This window comes from Podarcis muralis, chromosome 6 (assembly GCF_964188315.1).
Source record: "Podarcis muralis chromosome 6, rPodMur119.hap1.1, whole genome shotgun sequence".
NCBI classification, from domain to species: domain Eukaryota; kingdom Metazoa; phylum Chordata; class Lepidosauria; order Squamata; family Lacertidae; genus Podarcis; species Podarcis muralis.
Genome location: NC_135660.1, coordinates 74480704 through 74501987, shown reverse-complemented (window position 1 = coordinate 74501987; position 21284 = coordinate 74480704). Strand labels below are relative to the sequence as shown.

General features: G+C 43.8%; 1 protein-coding gene across 1 annotated transcript in view; it reads left to right on the top strand.

Moving 5' to 3' along the window:
- PHYHIPL (phytanoyl-CoA 2-hydroxylase interacting protein like) overlaps positions 1 to 21284 on the top strand; it is a 113465-nt gene that overhangs the window by 675 nt on the left and 91506 nt on the right. The gene's annotated exons all lie outside the window — the stretch shown is intronic.

Below are 21284 nucleotides of genomic sequence, written 5' to 3'. Positions count from 1 at the left end.
ACTGGGGGAATGAACCTGGGACTTTAAGTGCTCTGAGCTGCAGTCCCTCCATGCAGATTTTTTTGGGGGAGATGAAGCATTTCTTTTAGGGATGAGTAATTCTCTCGCAGTGTTGACATGTTGTGTAAACAATTCAGTAGGAGAAGATTTTTAAGGACAGATGGTGTTGACTTTCAGCTAATTGTGGTTTAATCCCATCTTCGAACATAAATGCTCACATTTATTGATGAAGTGCAGAGCAATTTTTTACCAGCCAGTCTTTCCTTTCCGGTTCTGTTTGGAGGAGCATTATCCCAACATGACGGGCTGCCTACAGAGTTTCATTCTTCAATGCACTTGCCTGTGATAGATTGCTATTCCTCTGTCACTTTTCTTTCTCCTTCTCTTTGCCGATTTCGTTTTCACATGGTTTCGTTCTGAGTTTTCTGCATCCCAGGGAAACACTTCCCACAGATGACTCACCCATAGCGAGATATAAGCTTCAAGAATTGGTTTAACCCCTTATGCGTACAGGCTCACAAGCCTATCTGCTCACAGCAATACACAGAGACCTCTAATCCAGAAATAACAGGTAGAAGGCAACTTTGCTGGATTCAGTACCCATCCCTTAAGAGCTGATAATCACTAGGTCTGCAGCTGAAAACATGGACTCTCTCTTGGTGTCCTTGCTTGGTCCCTGGTGCAGCAGCAGACGTCTCTGTGGGATTTTATGGATTTTTTTTATAAAAACACACAACCTCTAATTGGCACTAGAACTCCCAAGTTGGTATTGCTGGATATGTGTTTGAGAGGGGTAACAATAGTATTCTTTAAAATGAATTAGTCATATTTATGAGTGTGATGGCCCAACATACAGTGGGAAAGTTCTGGGAAACTACTATGAATAGGGGGTTTTTAGTGGATAAGCCACATCAGGCAGATTTTTCAAGGAATGGAATGTTTCCTTCTACCAGCATATTTTGCCCTTTTACAGAATGACATAAATGTGAAGCAAATATTCTGGATGCATCTGGGCTGGCAGAGACCACCTTACCCAAAGAATGAGATGCAGCTGGCATTTCAAACTGTAAAAGCCTCACAACATGTCCGAGCTGTGTCAACACATGTCCTCAACACTTTTCTTCCCTGTGAAAGTTGCTTCTGTTTTTCTGCCTTGTTTGCAGGGCGCTTTAGAATTTCTTTAGAATATCTTCATAATGTTGGTGAACTGCCTAGGAAAGAATGTCGCCACCACATGACTTATTGCTTTGTTAGGAACCAAACACACTCAATTCCTTGGAACAAATGAGAGGTGATCTGTTATTCACTATTTAATGTTAATAGTCAATTGGGTTTAGATTAGAAGCAGTGAGGTGCTCTGCTGCCGCTGTCCACACATTTGAAACTGGAAATTTCACTTTAACAAGGTCATATAATGAGACACAGTAAGCAACTAAAAGAACTGATAGCCATTTGTGTGATATTTTTCGTGTAGTTTCTCCCTTGGTTTCTCACCATAGTTTTCAGTGCACTAATGGTATTGGTTCATCCTAATAATTTTGGTTCTTGTCCAAGCAGTGCTTCTATTCTGTATGTTGAGTGTGTGCTGTTGGATTAAGTGCAATTATAAAAGAATGCACACAATGAAGTTGAAACTTAATTCCTCTGTACTTCCCCCTCCTCTCCCCCAAACCCCAAATGTTCGTCATTCTTGCTAGAAAAGAGCTTCCTATTCTCAGCTATCAGATCTCTTTGTCCTGCTGAAATCAATGTCTGACTATTGTACTTTCTACACCTTTAATTACTGTACTTTCAATATCGTGGATGAGTCCAGAGCAATAGGTTGCTTTGAAGAATGTGAGCAGAAAGCTTAATCGATGTCACAGGAAAAAGCATGCTTGAATGCCCACTAGTTTTCCCTAGAAAGTTAAAAGGCAAATGCATGTTTTCTGACTGAAGCCTATTCATGTACACCATCAGCCTGTTTTTTATATGTAATCCATGATATCGTATATATATATTTTCTTATGAGGCTTGCCTTGAATAATTGTAATTTCATATGCATGCTATTTTTTAAAAACAAAACAAAACAACAACAATGCAAATTGCATCTGATGCTCTGCTTTAAAGCTTTTCTTGTAGGCAGCCTTATAAATGTTGCATAAGCTGTCAATATCTTTCTTATTGGTGTTTTTTAATGAGTTCAGCAAGGCATGCCGTCACATAGCAAGTCAATTTATTTTATCATGCCAAATTTTCTGCCTCAGGAAATTCATTGCTGTTTTCACTAAAGTGTTTTTACATATCTGACCTATTGCCAGGGGGTTGGGCCTTAAGATCTGAGATTCTTTACCTCTGAAATTCCACAATCTTCCTGCCACCCAGTGCAGGGTTTTAGGAGCAGATGTCCAGAGCCCTACTCAGCGAAATGAACAAGAGAGTCCTAAAATGCAGCATGTGGATGAAGTATGTGGATGGCAGGGACTGGGTGGACACAGAGGAATGGTGGGAGGAACTAGCTGGGGAACCCCCAAGGGAAGAAGGCTCAGAGGCTGGGGAGTGGTAGTGGGACAACAATGAGTGGTCAGAGGGAGAGGAGGGAGAAGACTAGGAAGAGGAAGTCGGAAGCTGAAGAAGCAATAGGGCTTAGTGAGCTGGGAGAGTCTGTGGCAGAGGGAAGTCTGGGATCAGATGCAGGAGCTGAAATAGGAGAGTAGGTTGAGGGAGGCCAAGAGGCAGACACGAGTCAGGCTGGTGAAGAGTCACCAGTGTCTCCTCCGGCTGCTGCAACAAGCTCCCCTTCCCTCTTGTCTCCCAGAACCAGAAGAGGCATGAAAAGGGCAGAGGAAAGGTTGGCTTCCTGCAGGTGCAGTCTCTGATTGCTTGGGGAAAACCCTGGAGAGGAGGGAGTGTGAGGAGGCAGGGACTTTCAGTCTCAACAACTGTTTCATGGGGCAAGACCTATGGGAGTTGAGCTGCTGTTCTTACTAGGCCTGAGACTCCGCCAAGACTGTGCAGATGATGTTTTTGCTAATAAAGAGATAAGCCCAACTTGCATGGTACAACTTACTGCCAGCTTACTCCTGACAGAGAGGATGTGACTATTGCCTTTTAAAGAAGGGAGAATCTCTAACTGCACCCCTGCTCTTGGGCCTCAAAGACTCTTCCATTAGGTTCTCATAAAGCAGGGGTAGGGAACCCTTTCCAGCCTACCTGGCTGTTGCACCAGTCGACAGGTGAGCATTAATATTTCACAGCAGAGGAATTCACTGCAACTGTTGTGCTAGCAGAAACTTGTTGCAGAACAAATTGTCCAATCTATTGCACACCAAAGTTACAACCCACCTGCTTATGCATTCTCTTCCACAACAGTGTTCAGCTGGCACAAAACATTTTGCTAGCAGAACAAACGTACCAATAAGTGACTTTGGCTTAGCACTGATGCAACCCTTTATTTTTCCTCGTACAACCTGTATTTTCAGGAACACTTGTCAGACCATTCTGGGAGATAGTCCAAGGCACACACTTTGCTCACACAAGACACAAGCATGAGCTGAGAGTGTGCCATGAAACACACTCAACCCTCACTCTCACTTACGGCTGGACATTGCAGGGGAAGATCAGGAGTGGGAAGCCAAGCTGCCTTTCAGAGAAGTTCTCACGCCCTTGCATACTTTCTCATGGAGGAACTTCTGGTAAGCTTTCAAGGGATCAGGGCTGTATTTTGCCACAGATAGCAAAATGTCTTGGGGGACAGTCATGCAAGTCATACAGAGGTTTGTAAGACACACCTGTCTCTTACAGTCACTATATTCCTGAGAGGCTGAGTTGAGGAGCCATCCTGTCAAGCCTTCTCAATATCAGCAAGACCTGCTATGGGCATCTGACGGGATATTTCCCCTGTGATGTTGTTTCTCCGGATATAAAAACCTCTCCCTGAACATGTAGTGTGTGTTTAATTCCCATGGAGCCACGCCTGAGAACACAAAATGCATTTTCTCTTGCTGAGAGGTTGGAACAGAAATGCTTTTAGGGAATGACTGATGCACAAAGCCAAGTCCAGTGTGTTATATAATTTTGCATTGATCTGCAATCAATGCTGCATTATTATGTGTGGATGAAAGGGCCCCTCCTTTGCACTGAAAGTGCCTGTAATCAACAAGATACCAGAGTATGGGAAATAATCTATGCTCTATTGATCCTAAGCAATGGCAGCTCCCTCATATTCCCATCCACATCTGTGTGCATATAAAAAAGAGAGAAACTATATTCTTTCCTGCTCACCTCCCCCCACCCTAATTTTTATTTTTAAGGATAGTGGTGCTTTAAAAATTTTCCACAGTGAGGGATTGTTTACAAGAGAAATCATAGGGATTTTGAATGGCTCATGATCCAGGCCTCATATCATCAATCATGAAGCCAGCTAGTAGCACCCAAGATGTTATACTCAGACATCACTCAGCTCACTAGTTTTGGATCATTGTATGTTTGCAGTGAATGCCTGTGTAACCAGTATAAAGGCAATGGTTTGCACTTGAATTTCTCCCCTGGCAAAAAGGAGCCCCTAGTTATCCAGGGTCTCATATCCCCCCCCCTTGAGTTTCGTATGCATTGCCAGAGTGGGCTCCCGAAGTGTTTAACACAAGGTAGATTGGAAAGTCAGAACAACACGTTTCCCCCCTCCTTACGTGCAAAAGATAGATCAAACGTGCTCAGCACATTAAGGGGCTGATATCTACAAAGAACCAACTATATTATACAAATCCTCACGCAGACAGACACACAGAGACACACACAGCTATTTCCCATGGAAACAAATACAGCTGGCCCGCCACTAACATGAGGGTTTGGTTCCAGGAGTCTGAGCCCAAAGGCAAAATCACACAAAGTCAGGAACCCCCAGAATTGACCCTTACTGCTTATCAGGCTCTAGGAAGGTTGCAAGAAGGCCCAGGGATACTCCCAGAACGCCTGTGCCTCCTTGTGCTCCCTCCTGTGCCCTCCTGTGACTTCCTCAGAGCCCCTTACGGAAGGGAAACCCACTGGGTGTGTAGGCGCAGGGAAAAGAAACAAGCAGAGTGGGGACGGGCAAGTTTACCCTGCTCTCCATTTATCCCCTCCTCCCCATTTAAGGTTGAAATTACACATGTAAAGTGAGTGTAAGTTGCAGGCCCACTGTATATAAAACTTGTTAGCAACTCCACTCAAGTTTCACCTTCCCTAGTAGAGACATCACCTTGCCAACAAAGGTCCGTATAGTAAAAGCCATGGTTTTCCCAGTAGTAATGTATGGAAGTGAGAGCTGGACCATAAAGAAGGCTGATCGCCGAAGAATTGATGCTTTTGAATTATGGTGCTGGAGGAGACTCTTGAGAGTCCCATGGACTGCAAGATGATCAAACATATCCATGGAGGGCACAAGGAGAAGGGGACGAGAGAGGAGGAGATGGTTGGATAGTGTTCTCGAAGCTACCAGCATGAGTTTGACCAAACTGTGGGAGGCAGTGGAAGACAGAAGTGCCTGGCGTGCTCTGGTCTATGGGGTCATGAAGAGTCGGACACGACTAAACGACTAAACAACAACAACAAATTCTTCATAGACTTTTTTTGTGCAAATTTCTTTTAAGGCTCTCCCACACGTTTTACACTGTTCCTGCTGAGCTCACTAGAGCCCATAATGCAACACGCTTCCCCTCGTAAGGTCACCAAGGGTAAATAACAAGTTCTAACATTGTGATGTATAGCCCCATATTTAAGAAGCTGGATTCCAGTTTCTGATTTCAAGGAAGCCATTGAAACAAGCAGCAGGTGGTTATGATTTCCAGTGGATCCAACATTGGCTGGTGGATCTACAACATACAGTCCACAAACTTGTTGTTATCCACTCTCCACCGCCTGCTTCCGTCTGGCGCACCCACTCGCTCTGCAAAACTATAGTTTGGTCCTGGATAGCCCCAGCAGTCTCCTTGCGTGGCATTCCACACAAAGAGGTTTGCTTTATTGCTGGCTGGGTGGAGGAGAATATGAGCTCCTTTTCATACAAAGACAGATTGGGACTGATTTGCCAACCATTTATCCAAGTCTGAAACCGGGAGCCAAATTCTGCCATCAAATGCTCAGTCCCTTTGAAATCCCTGGGAAGAGGGATTGACTGTTAAGCCACTCTGAGAATTGTAGTTCTGTGTGGAGAAATCGGGGTCTCCTAACATCTCTCAGCATCCTTAACCAGCTACATCTCCCATAATTCTTTGGAGGAAGCCATGGCTGTCTAAATTGGAAATATACTCCTTTAAATGCATAGGGCAGATCGGGCAACAGTTGTGGAAAGCAAAACTTGAGAAACAACCATACATTTCTGTCTGCGGTGGATATTTTGGCATGCTTCAACCTTGCCTATCAAGCTCCACTTTTCAGCCATAAGGGCTTGAAAGAACCATATGCTACTCTTACTAATGAAAGCAGGGATTAATAGGATTTTAAGATGCTTTTTTCAAAAAAAAAAAGAGGGGGAAGCCTTCATCCTTGAATTATATAGCTTTCCCCCTTTTTAGGTGCATTTGGCATAAAAATTAGCAAAATGGATTATGACTTTCAGGGGGCTACCACACATTCCCTTCTCAAAGAGCTAATAGAGGATACAGTAATAGAAAATATAGATCATCATTAGTGCATTGAGGTGTATGTTAGAGGTAATTATATAACTGTAAAGTAAATAAATGCAAAGCTTTGGGGAATAGACTAACAAATAAAATGAATTAATAATAATAATAAATCTCTTCAATACAGCACTGTAACAACATAAGAGAGAGAGAGAGAGAGAGAGAGAGAGAGAGAGAGAGAGAGAGAGAGAATTCATTTTTATATAGAAACTGCAGGCAGGTTTATGAAAGGCAAGCAAACACCATGCGTGTGATTCCAGCTAAATTTCCAACAATTTGTAATAAGGGCAAATATTTCTAGGGGCATTAAGGCAAATGTTTTACAGTTTTGAAGTAAGAAGAACCCAAATCTCAAGCAAAATGATACTGGGCAGCCTGGTCCTATAATTTTCCTGTGGCAGCTGTGGCAGATAAAGGGAGAGCCAATCTACATTTCACTTTTAAAAATAAGGTAACATGAGAGGTAGAATAAATACATATTATTCGGCTTTGCTTTTATTCAAGCAAAAGTTCAGGGCATGAAAGAGTTTCGTGCCCATGTGAAAGGCCAGCAGTTAAATCACATGCATGTTTATTCAGAAACAGTGGGGCTTATTCCCATGCAAATGTTCACAGGATTGCAGCCTGATTCATTTAAACTGGGCCAGCAAAGGAGACATCCCTGCTTCAGTGGTGATATTGCGCATTCTTTTGATCTGGAGTCCTTCATAAAAGCTTGGATAATTTAATAGGAAAGCAATTGAATTCATTTGGGAGTGCTGTGACAAAATCAGTGCAAAGCTATCCACAAACCACCCAAGATTATCGTAACAGATTTGGCTTATGGTAAATGGGCCTGTCCCTATTATTTTGCATAACTTGGTACCTGAGGCCACACTATGAGAACTTAATGGCTAGAAAACTCTGGACTTTGGAATTATTGTGCCCATCAGAAGATGAGGGCAAAGGATAGGGAAACAGACTGTAGCACAGGGGTCAGCAAACTTTTTCAGCAGGGGGCCAGTCCATTGTCCCTCAGACCTTGTGGGGGGCCAGACTATATTTTGGGGGGGGGGAGATAAATGAATTCCTGTGCCCCACAAATAACCCAGAGATGCATTTTAAATAAAAGCACAAATTCTACTCATGTAAAAACACGCTGATTCCTGGACCATCCGCAGGCTGGATTTAGATTTTAGTTTGCCTACCCATGCTGTAGCAGTTTGAATTAGGGCAGAGAGAGATTTTGTCCAGGAGCTGGAGATTCAGCTGGAGTCAGCTGCTATTGAGATGTGCCTTCAGGTGGCTCACATGACCTTTTTAAGACTCTGGAGTCTGTTTGCTCTCCAAATGCACTGTTGGATCTTTGTAAATAAACATCACATATCCCATGCTACAAGGTTGTTCAAGGAAGTAGGGTGAGCTCTCCCATTTTCTCGTGTGTGTGTGCGTGTTTCACAAATGCTGAGTGTTTGGAGGGAAAATGCATAGAGGAATTGCCTGTTTTCTTCTTGCCCTCTTGTAATTGCAAAGGAACGAGGCATCGTTCAGTGTCCTGATGAAATGAGCAGCGATCATTGAAGTTCTCTGCCAGCAAAAAGCTTGGGTTATAAAACATTCTCACCCCTGGCTTCATGTTGACAATCACTCAAGACCAGCCTTATTAGGAACATTTCTGGCATTCACACAACTTCTCCTATTGAGTGGCTCCTTCTCCTTCCTCCTCCCCTTAGAAATGAAGAGAGCTGCAAGAGTCATTTGATTAGAGCGGAAGCAATTAATGGCAAAGTCTCTGTCGAATGTTTCTCTTTTTTTCATTCAATTGTCCTCTAATCCCCAAGGCATTTCCCACATATTCCAGTGGCTTTTCAGCCTGAAATTCACCTGATAAAAAATTCTCAGATGGCAGCTTAGCCAGAGAGGTAAAATGTGATTAACGACTTTTCAGAAACTGTATGGTGTGCAAAGCCAGTCACTAAGAAATGGCTAGGACAATGTGTGTGTTCTACAATGCTGTGCAGAAAATAAAAAGGCATAAATTTGTATTAGGTGTGTGTTATGTATGAGAAGGGTTTGGGATAGTGGGGCTGTTTGTTTGCTTGTTGCCCTGATTCTGTAGTTCCCAAACACAAGTCATAGCTGAGAGCCACTTGGACTCCAAATCAGAGAGGGACCCAGCACAGGGAAGGTATGGCAGCAGTTGTCTCCCTCGTCACCAGGATACAGCAAGAACTGCTGCCCAGGGGCTGTAACACCTGCCACCACCAGTGGCGGAGGAAGAGGAGTGGGGGGGACACAGCACCCCCAGCAGCGCGATCCCAGTGGGGTGCCATCACGGTTGCCCCCCACCCATGCTGGGCACCACGCCACTGCAGGCGGTGTGCCATGTCCCTGCAAGAGGCGTGCCATGCCCCCAGGACGCATGCCATGCCCCTGGGATGCACGCCAGCCCTGCCCCCACCTGCTCTCCGCCCCCCAGTGCCAGAGCATTAAGCCCCACTACTGGCCTCCATACAAGGGTGGCAGGCCACCTGCCCAAATCGAGTACTTTCCAGCTGACACAGAGCTGGTTGTGATGAACCATCATGGTGGAAATGCATCCAATGGGGACTGGGGTCATCAGGTGGTGGTCCCCTCCCCACAGCCCCCCTCCACATGAAGGGTTGTGGGGAGGAAGGGGAATCTGCTGTCCCAGGCTGACCAAGCATGCTGGACAGGTCGAATCCTCCAAGCAGACTGCACAGACCCTCCCTGTTGACCTCAACGGTTTTGCAACCTCTTCAGCTCTCTCTTTAAAGTTCTTTCCTTTGTTGTACTTGTTGGCGATCGGTTTCTGCTTTTTTGCAGAGGAAAGCTAAACTCCTGATTGCTGCAATAGGAAATAAAATTGAAGGAATGAAGATACTGGTTGAGTAGACAGTGAGGTAACTATCTATCCCCCACCCCCATAAAAAACTATTTATGAGAGGACTGGCTTTTGAAGAAAACCCTGACATGCTGGATTTACATGACAAACATTTTAGCACCCTCTTTTGGACCGCTTTCATTGAAATTCTTTCTCAATCTTCTCAGCTATAAGGGCAGGAAACACTGAGGGGAGGGACTCTTTCTGTAAACTTTGTTAATGCCCAGGAACTTATGAAGAAGTTGCGAGTTTTATTCAGGTTTTTTTTTAAAAAAAAAACCACCCACATACACAATCTGGAAATGGAGCAGAAAATTTAGTTCCTGGGATTTGGGATACACTAAGCGGATATAAGAAATTAATAAACGTGTATGACTCTCCCTAGGGATGCAGGTGGTGCTGTGGTTTAAACCACAGAGCCTAGGACTTGCCAATCAGAAGGTCAGCAGTTCGAATCCCCGTGACGGGGTGAACTCCTGTTGCTGGATCCCAGCTCCTGCCAACCTAGCAGTTCGAAAGCACGTCAAAGTGCAAGTAGATAAATAGGTACCGCTCCGGCGGGAAGGTAAACAGCATTTCCGTGTGCTGCTCTGGTTCACCAGAAGCAGCTTAGTCATGCTGGCCACATGACCCAGAAGCTCCCTCAGCCAATAAAGCGAGATGAGCGCCGCAACTCCAGAGTCGGCCACAACTGGACCTAATGGTCAGGGGTCCCTTTACCTTTATGACTCTCCCTACAGTACTATTTAAAAAACAACAAAGAGTCTTGCAGCACCTTTAAAGAATAACAAAATAATAATAATAATAATAATAATAATAATAATAATAATAATAATAATTTATTATTTATACCCCGCCCATCTGGCTGGGTTTCCCCAGCCACTCTGGGCGGCTTCCAACTGAATATTAAAAACAGTACAGCATCAAACATTAAAAACTTCCCTAAAGAGGGCTGCCTTCAGATGACTTTTAAAAGTAAAATAGTTGTTTATTGCTTTGACATCTGCTGGGAGGGCGTTCCACAGGGCAGGAGCCACTACCGAGAAGGCCCTCTGCCTGGTTCCCTGTAACCTTACTTCTCGCAATGAGGGAACCGCCAGAAGGCCCTCGGCGCTGGATCCCAGTGTCCGGGCTGAACGATGGGGGTGGAGACGCTCCTTCAGATACTTTTGTGGTTGTAAGTCTACTTCCTCAGATGCATGAAACCGATTCAGGTCTATGAAATTTCATGACTTGGATGGGAAACCTGAGGCCCACCACATATTTATGCTGAACTTCAATTCCCATCATTCCTTACTATTGCCCATGCTGCCAAGGGCTGATGGGAGTTGGAGTCTAGCAACGTCTAGTTCCCCAGCCTGGCCTATGCCTCTTCTTCCCTTTTTTTTAAAGTCTCAGTTGCCCTCAAATATTTTCCATGGAACTATAATCAAATGTGGACTTAGATTGAATCATGACTTGTTTTGAGCAGAACTTCTTCATGAAGGACAGAGCCTGCACAGTCCTTTCTGAGCTGCAGAGCTTTCGAAAAGATCTTTTAGTGAAATCAGAACAAGAGAGATGATAGGCACAATCCATCCAAGATTAAGCATATTTTGCTCCTATCCATTTCCTGCAAGTGAGTTAAGTGCACACTAGAAATCTTCTCACATTATCAAAAGGTCTTAATGGGGCTTAACTGGATTTTATGCTCTGCATAGGTTCTGAGCTTCTCATCAAAATTAAGACACTAATATCGCTAAATGAGTGATGCAATATTCAGATAAATTACAGCGGGTGCAGGAGGCAGAATCATAATGTTATTGTAAAATTCATCTTTTCTGTACCTGAGAAAATGTGTTGTTGGCCAGCACGTCATATGGCCATGCATTTGATTGCTTTATAGTGATATTGGGGTTGCATTTATCTTTTTGTCCTGTTGTGAAGCTGATTTTCTGCATCACTGACTTCTTGGTGAGGTGACATTTGCTTTATCCAATGATAAATGGTACGTAGCCACTTGGAACCCCTCCTAAAGACCAGGAGACTTAAATATTATTGTTTAAAAAATTAAAAAAGAAACCCTTTGAAATTTCTTTCTGCTGAGGTACAAAGATGAGAACTGAAAGTCAAATGTTCTCCATGGTTACTGATCGACATAAAGGGCCGTGTCTAAAATGGAGAGTCATTTGGGATTAATGAGGGAGAACAAAGAAGAGCTGTGAAAGGTGCAAACGGGCTAGCCAAGCTCAGGGGCAGCATCCTTGGTCATTACACATTCCTTCTTAGCTGCTCGAAGTTTCAGCAATCTTAATGTAACAAATTATATACTCCTCCTTTTTGTTCTCAGCACAACTCTTTTGCAATAAAGCAGTCCCACGAAAATGTAACTCCTATAGTTGTGCAACTAAACCCCATAAGATATGTACATTGGAACATTCCATCCATTGTCAAGAGACAATGGAGTGCACCTTCAGGGGTGAAGTCAAACCGCTGCATCAGTAGGAGTGAAGGGCGCAAGGCTGGGCAGTGTGTTTGGAGGTCCTGGGCTGCCTAGATAACAAGACTTGCCCCCCTCTCAGCCTCGCTGATGTGGTCCAAAGGAAAGCAGAGCAATACACTGGGCACAAGCTTAGTTGCAGGAGTTGCTGGAAGAAGGCATGCAAGACGCCATCCAAACATCTGAGTGACGCCACTCTGGATTTGTGTAGGGCTTTCTCCCTAGCCTTTTCTTCTCCTGAAGATATTATTATTTTTATTATTATTATTATTATTATTATTATTATTATTATTATTATTATTAAAATTTGTATACAGTGGTACCTCAGGTTAAGAACTTAATTCGTTCTGGAGGTCCGTTCTTAACCTGAAACTGTTCTTAACCTGGAGCACCACTTTAGCTAATAGGGCCTCCCGCTGCTGCCGCACAATTTCTGTTCTCATCCTGAAGCAAAGTTCTTAACCCAAGGTACTATTTTGGGGTTAGTGGAGTCTGTAACCTGAAGTGTCTGTAACCCAAAGTACCACTGTACTGCCCTATACCTGCAGGTCTCAGGGTGGTTCACAGAATAAAATCAGAATATAAAACCACAAAATACATAATCAAAACAAAAACCCAATAGCTCCCCCAACGCACTTTTAAAGGACATTGGATGTATAATGCAGGCACCAGGTGAGCCTCCCCGGGAGAGCATTCTCTTGCAAAGCAGAGGAAGTTTAGGACCAGAGTTTTCCTTCTCCTAGATGGGCTGCCTTCCCAGGTTGATGAGCTTCGTCTTCCCTTCAGTTCCCTTTACAACGTGCAAAAACCACCTCCTTGACCATTGGTCTCACTATTGTTCTTGTCTGCTCAATTCACCGGAGCCTGTCTTTGTATGCAAGGGAAGTAGATTGGAACATAGGAATGTGCCTTATAATGAGTCAGGCCAATTGCAGTCTATCCAGCTCAGTATCACCTACGGTACACTGATTAACAGCAGATCCAGACCAGGGACATTCTCAGCCCTACCATGAGATGATGAAGATTGAACCAGGGACCCTCTGCTGGGAAGCTGAAACTCTAACACTGAACTATGGTCTTTCCTCCAATAGGGCGTGGTGCTGTAATTCAGTGGTAGAATGCATGCTTTGCAGGTAAAAAAAAAAACCAGGTTCAAAACTTGACATCTCAAGCAGCAAAATGGAATCTTCTGCCCCTGTAATGAGGTTTTGCTTCTGCTGCTATGAATATTACATTCCTTATAATTTCATGGGGGTGCTTGGTGTTTGTATTTTGTCCTGGTTTTTGTTGTTGTTGTCTGGAGGTTTTAATCTTTGTTGTAAGCTGCCTTGAGCTGGGCAGAGGCAGGATATCAGTGCCTGAAATAAATGAAGTCTGGTGCCTAGAAGACTTCGGTGCAAGTCCATCCTCCTGTGTGGGTCGAGTCAGCAACGTTTAGCATCTAATTGCTGTTCACTGGCTCATGTAGAATGAATTGGATACGCCAGGTCTCAGTGCTTTCTGTAATCTTGTGTAGTCATGGGAACTGAAGAAACCCCTCTAGGCAGCTAGATTTCAGACCATTTTTAGTTCACTGTGTCTTACTCTGGAAAATCTATTGAGACATTAGTGACCAGTCCCTTTAGGTTAGTCATGACATAATGTTATCCTTGGAATAGGGTGGGTTCAGTTATTACTGAATTATTACGGTTAGCTTCCACGAGACACTGTGAATGTTTCAAAGCAAATCTGTGTGGTCTAATCCAAGCACAGCATAATCTGATGGGGCCACTGAAAATTGTTTTCCTTACATTTGATTTCCATGTTCAACCACAGCCACATCCTGGAAGCATTGTTATGTCAGGGGGAAATGCAGGATGTGACACACAGGGGACAATGCAGTAGCTGTGCCACACACACTGTGGCATTCTAGGTAGACCTTTTATTGATGCTGTCACTCTCTGCCACATCAAATGAGGTAGGTTGACGGCATTTCTGCCAACCTAGGGAGATGGCTTGGGGCCATGAAACTGGAGCAGCTTTCCATGTAGAACCTGCACACGCACACATGCGTGCATGGACTCAAGTGTGTCCTTAATTCATACCCACACTAATTTAAAAATCCCTTTGCTGATTGGAAATGCTTCCCTGTGTGAGGCAACCCAGGGTGTTTATGTGTCGGGGCAGAAAATAAAAATGGTGCCTGTCAGGATGCTGTCAGTGGCTCCCACCTGGTTGCCCAGGAAAGTATAAAGACAAGGAAAAGTTTCCTACCGTCCTTTATTATTTCAATCCTTACAGAGAGAGGCTATAGAACCCAGCCTCTTGGATAATGGCGTTGTCCCAAGTGAATCTCCACACACACACACCCCATCTTCCCTCTTCCTCATTTGTCATTCTCATCACCTCCTCTATGGGTGCTTCTAGGTGCCCTCTGTCTTGGAGCAATTTGCTCTCCAACTTTTAAGGCTTGCCAAGTTCTGAGAGATGGAAAGTCTGGAATGCTTTCTAATGTCAGCGTGTCAGCCGGGATTGTTCTGGCTCTCCCATTATTTTTCTCTCATCTGCTTCTGAGCTGTGACCTCCCTCAAACCCCTGTTGTAAATCTATACTGCCTTCCTCTTCCTCCTCCCTGGAAGGGTCAGGGTGGGGAGGCAGTCTCCACCATTCCTCCTCTGCCCAGTTCCTGACATCACCGCAGCTGAAATAAAAATCTAATAAATAATATTGTAAATAATTGACAGCTTACTTCTCTCTCTAATGGTAGTCCAAAATCAGCTGTCTGATGTGGGTCACCATCCCATGTCTAATTGTAGGGCACATTCTTTCACTTTAGATGAACCAGTTGTTTGTGTGTACCGCCCTACTCGGCATATAATATCTTGTGGTAGAAAAGTAATAAAGTGGGGGTGGTAGGAAGATTCAACTCCTCCTAAATTGCAGCCTGAGTTTGATTCCCTTTAAGGTCAGTGGAAAGGCTGACACTGATGTCTATTTTACCTATGAAGTAGATCCATGTAACCTTTTTCAAAAATATTGCCATGACCTTTCTTTAGTGCAAATGATCATTTTATTTTATCTAAAATAAGCTTTCCTTGACATTTACGCATTGAAACTGCAGTGAGTTGATAATATTCCTTCAGGGCAGCTTGTCTTTCCTAAATTTGATAGCAAAATGTTGTGTTTGGTTGGGCGTGATTCCTTTTGGATTCACCTTCCATGACTTTCCTTGAGTAGTTGGGATTCTTCTAAAATATTTCAGGTTTCCCCATTATTTTAGCTTTTCTTTTATGTGGCTTCCTTTGCGTTCTCTTGCAACAACATTGAGTCATGGTTGTAATTATTTTTCACAGCTAAAGGATGACTTTCTGAATTGTCCACAGCAAATGCCTCCTTCCCTTGCTGCTTGTGGTCTTTAAAAAAAAATAAAAAGGTGGAGAGGGAGATTATCTGTCATTAGGGATGTGGAAGAAATTCTACTCAGTTTGCATTTAAAGCCAAATCCATCAGAGTTGCGCTTTCTGAAACTGTATTCAAACTGAAACACAGCCAAAAGTCACACTTAACTGAATTTTGTGGTGCAATTCTCCAACCAAACAGTGTTTACAAAAATGGATATATATGGGGAAAATATTCATAGAAGTCAATATATTAGTGAAAATGACATGCAACAAAATTATTTTGTGGGAAATTGTTTGTAAAAATGTGTACATTAGTCAAAAAATGTGTTTTAACAAGTGAAATTCACACAAAAATGCTGATGAATTTTCATGAAGATTTTTTTATTAAAAAAATTCACAAATTCCTGCGGAAATGCAGAGAACTGAATTTGCAGTTTTGAAATTGAGAGAACCAAAACTGACACATCCTTCTGTACCTACCTATCACAGTGTTGCCATTATGACAATGAAGGGGAGGCCCTGTAGTCCAGTGGTAGAATACATGCTTTGAAGGCAGAATATCCCAGGATCTTTCTCCATTTGAAGGGCCTCAGGTTTCCTGGGCCAGCCCACACATGAGGCAAGGTGAGGTGACTACCTCAGGTGGCAGGTTCCACAGAGGCAGCAGATCCTGGTGTGACTCTTTCTTTTCTCCCTTGTTCCTCATGTAGGTCGTCCCTCACCCCTTCCCTGACAGCAGGGGTGCCAGCTTGAATAAAATACTGGGGAGGAGAGGCTAGGTAAGCCCCACCCCACATAACTGATCACATGATGGGGCTCACTCACACCATTTGAATGACAATACCCATCAACTTTGGGAGTGGCAAGCCCTTCAAATATTTTATTGGGGGGCAGCCAAAGGGAGCTCGGCCCATAGGAGTCGGCTCCTATGCCTGGCATGGAGGGGTGCCATTTTGGAGTCTGCCTCAGGTGCCAAAATGTCTTGGGCCAGCACTGCAAGTATCAATCAGGGCTAGCAAAATCCTCTGCTATGGGCAGCATCTATCTGAGTACATAATGACAGACTACATTGACTTGCTCCATATCTGACATCTCCATATATTCATTTGCTGGTTGGCCACTATAATAACAGGATGATGGACTAGATTGCCCATTGGCCTGATCCTGCAGGCTCTTCTTGTGCTCTTATTACTGTTCCTACCTGCAAGGTAGTTTCAGAAAGTAATGAGGAGGTAGGGTTTTGTTTGACCTCACAGCACAAGTGATCCAGCAAAGTTTGGGTTTAATCCCAATGCACTTCAGTTAGAAGGCATGTGTGAGAATCCTTTAAAGGTTGAGGCAACCATTGTAGGAATTAGTGAGCTAATGTATGTGAAACACTCTGAATACTCCTGGAATGAAGCACTATGTAAATGCTTAGTGTTATTCTTTGTCCTTGCCTTTGGTTTTCTAAAAACAAAACCCTGTGAATGTACTGTTTCCCATTCTGAGTGTCTGATTCACTCAGTTGCTCCTTCTTCTCTTGCCTGCTGAAACTCTTTTAATTGTTGAACTTTTGAACTCCCGTCACAAATTGAAGCCTGGGAGTTTTGCAGAAACAAAATCTGCATTTGTGCCACCGAAAAGGAGCAGCGCAAGTTCACTGCGGTTGGCTAGGGAAGCAAAACCAACACAGCAACATTGCCTTTGTGGATTAAGGAGACAACAGCAAATAAAGGAGACTTTGGCTACAGCTTCTGGGCCCCTCCTGTGTCCCACTGTGAGTATAGTGGGAGTCTGTCCAAGTTTGTTCATTAGAACAGTTCTCCTCCTGAGTCCAGGGACAGCGAGTTATAGAAATAACTTACTCCAACTTGGTTCCATTGGAGCCAATGGAACTTCTTTTTATGGGTGCATAGCTGTCAACTTTTCCCTTTTCTTGTGAGGAATCCTATTCGGAATAAGGGAATTTCCCTTAAAAAAAAGGAAACGTTGACAGCTATGTATGGAGGTAAAGGTAAAGGGACACCTGACCATTAGGTCCAGTCGTGGCCGACTCTGGGGTTGTGGCGCTCATCTCGCTTTATTGGCCGAGGGAGCAGGCATACAGCTTCCGGGTCATGTGGTCAGCATGACTAAGCCGCTTCTGGTGAATCAGAGCAGCGCACAGAAATGCTATTTACCTTCCCACTGGAGCGGTACCTATTTATCTACTTGCATTTTGATGTGCTTTTGAACTGCTAGGTTGGCAGGAGCAGGGACCGAGCAACGGGAGCTCACCCCGTCGCGGGAATTTGAACCGCCGACCTTCTGATCGGCAAGTCCTAGGCTCTGTGGTTTAACCCAGAGCGCCACCCACATCCCAACATGTATGGGTGTAACAATGACTAAATGTTTGGTGATGCCATAGGTTTTGAGAAGGGGGGAGTAAACCCAAGTCTCTGGAGCACGAATCACAAACTAACGTGGCTCAGGTAGAACAGAGGAAGTCTGAGCTAGGTCGGAATCTTTGTTTAATGAGTTAAATTGTCCAAAGTGCTTGAGCTTTGGGTCTGGGGAGTAGGAGGGAAGGCAGTGTACTAGAGAAAGGTGCAGAGATTGGGAACGTGTGGCACTCTCAGTGTTGCTAGACCACAAATCACATCATCCCTGGCTTAATTTGTTCTTCTTTTAATTATGCATTTTGTGTTTTTATGCTGTGAACCAGTACTGTGGTATGCAAATTTTAAAAATGAATCTAATGGAGTAAAATATACAGCTATATTTTTAACCTCTCTGGTTTATTTGGCAACTAATATTATATAAGGGGTATAACTAGCAACGAGAACACAATAGCTATAGCTTTGGAAATGTAATACGTCTAGGATTCAGATCAATCAAATACCTCCATGTCTGCCATAATCTTTTAATCCTTATCCTCTTTTCTTTTTTGCATTATTAACTCCTACTTTCTCTTTTTTCCCTCTTGCCATATGTGTATAATGTTTGCAATTTTTTTCAAGTTGGTGGTTGTTGTCTGGCACCATGCAATGCTAGAATGGTGAACCTCCAGCTCATGAGCTTAATTAGGCCTAATTAGGTGCAATGTGGGTCCCAACTTGGCCTTGAAGTGTGCTTCTGGTTGTTCACTGGCAATGGGAGGTCTGCTGCCACCACCAACGGGTGGTGAGAGCAACCTCCCTGAGATTGGCTGCGCTATGAAGCCCAGCTGACCTCTGCAGGAAGTAGAACTTGAAGTCAGTACCTTATGGCAATGACATCAACCTTCCGGATTTGGCTACACTACCAGTTTCCCAGGGCAAATCCTGCCCACCTGTCAGAGTGAGCCATCAGGGATGGGGCATCCAGGATCTGGCTGTCACCCAAATCCAGTTCCTCATCCCGATGTAAAATGTCAAAGCTTTGTTCTAACGAAAATATTAGAAATCAAACAAAGCTCCACTGTACAGAATTTTCTCCAAATATTTCTCACCATTTTTAATTTTTTAAAAGTGTCAGCTGCCATTTGCTGTCTACATCCACACAGCGCCCAGCATCTGCAAACAAGCCAGAGGGAGGCAAGGAGCTGTGCTACTGTCCCTTTCAATAGCGAGACCCATCTCCAAGAAGCTGTTGAAAAATTGCTCCTCTCCCCTGGAGAAATGCCCCCCTTCAACTTCTCTGCCCTCAAATAGGTGGGGGGGGGGGTTGAGATGTCATTTTGAGAGGCTGTATTGCCCAGTGGTGTGTCTGTGTTTTTTTGCTGACCTGCAGGCTAGAGAATGGTCTGAAGTCGCACATTTTGCCATTTCCTCTACTTCCTGGAAACCATATGGAAGCCATTTTGAAAGAAGGGCAGTGTAATAAATAATAAAAGAAGGGTGTGCCACATTCCTTTTTAACCTATGAGTATGTGTTTTTTGGGGGGGGTTAATAGATACTGAGAGTGGCTTTAGATCATTTGCCGTTCTACCTTTCACATTTATTTGTAATGCCTGAACCTTAATCAGCAAGTCTGTGCCACCCATTTCCTCCCCATGTTCATTTTACTCCTGCACATTCTTATTTGGGGGAAAAACAAGGTGAAGAAAATCACATACAGTATATCCGTCATTTTTATTTATTAGTTTGGCTGCACCATCATAGTATTGTAGAGTTGGAAAAGACCCAAAGTGTCATTTAGTGCAAACCTCTGCAATACAGGAATCTCAACACATGATCCCTCATCCAATTTGAAACCATACCAGATCCTGCTTAGCTTTGCAAATGTGCTAGCAATTTTATTGTTGCACCACTAGGTGAGCCATCCGTTCTATATGTACTCAATATTTTACTTTCCATATTTACATAAGTTCAGTGGAATTTACTACTTACTAAGTAGGTCCCACCCAAAAAAACCCCACTCTGAAGCTGCTATTTGCATTTGAAGAAAAGTTCTTGTTGACTCCAATGGAGAGAAAGAGTTATACTCTGTTTCCTCTACCCCCCACTTTCCTAAGGCTGGACCTGAGAAGGCAAAAATGATGGGAGGCTGTTGAGTTCCATACAGGATATATACTATCTATCTATATATACTATCTATCTATCTATCTATCTATCTATCTGGCTGTCTGGCTGTCTATCATCTATCATCTATCTATCATCTATCTATCTATCTATCTATCTATCTATCTATCTATCTATGTCTTGAGTTGCATTCATAATGTAGGTCTGTCTTGCTAAGTTCCATGTTGCTGGAACTGCAAAAAGTTTGTGTGGATTTGGGGTTTTCGATTGGAACATTAGCTTTCCTTCCTACTTAATGTTTTTAAATAGAGATTTTTCACACTGAATTTCAAAGGAACACCTGAGAGGATGTCCTCTAGGTGTCATTTTCAATGCTGCTTGATTTATTTCCTCTTATTGCTCAGGTCTTTCCACTTTCTAAGCACTTGATACAGTGACTCATAGCTTATACCCCCAGAGACTGCAGGCAAATGTGCCCAAATTCAACATCCAAAGCCTTAGAAATGTGCTGTTCAAATGTAAGGAAGTGAGAGGTGCACTGAGCTCAGACTGACAGGTTGTTAGAGAGCAATAAGGTAGGCCTGTGTGTGACTGCATGTTTTTTTTAAGTCCAGCAAAAGAGCTCTTGCTGAGGCAGCTGCGTCTCGTAGTTCTTGTAGGTGTAGTTCACACACACAAAAAAGATGTATGTAAGAATATTAATGAGAGCACCGCCACCTCATGCTGGGGAGAGAGCAGAATATCACCAGGTTTTGCTGGGTGCCATAGAATCCTATTGGTGCAAAGCTGCCACATTTCCATCATTTTCAAGGGTTGTTACACAGCACAAAACCAAGAAGCTTGGCTTCAGTTCACCTCTCAAGAATCATATTGGGTTTGGAGTCCGGACTGGCGAGAAGAAATCCTTCTTTCCACAGTGTATATGAAACCAGTGAAATTTGCTCCCACAAGAAGTAGCGATGGTCCCCAATTTGAACAGCTTTGAAAGGGGATTTGATAAAGTAAGAACATAAGAAGAGCCCGGCTGGGTCAGACCAAAGGTCTCTCTAGTCTAGATCCCGTTCTCACTGTGGCAAACTCCAGGCTATGGGAGGACATGATGGCAACATAATTTTCCCCAGCAACTGGTATTTTGAGGTCTACAACATTTGACATAGCCATTGTTGAATCCTGACAAGACAGAAGTACTGTTTTGGGGGGACAGGAGGTGGGTGGGTGTGGAGGACTCCCTGGTCCTGAATGGGGTAACTATACCCCTGAAGGACCAGGTACGCAGCCTGGGAGTCATTTTGGACTTGTAGCTGTCCATGGAGGCGCAGGTCAATTCTGTGTCCAGGGCAGCTGTTTATCAGCTCCATCTGGTACACAGGCTGAGACCCTACCTGCCCGTGGACTGTCTCACCAGAGTGGTGCATGCTCTGTGTGGGGCTACCTTTGAA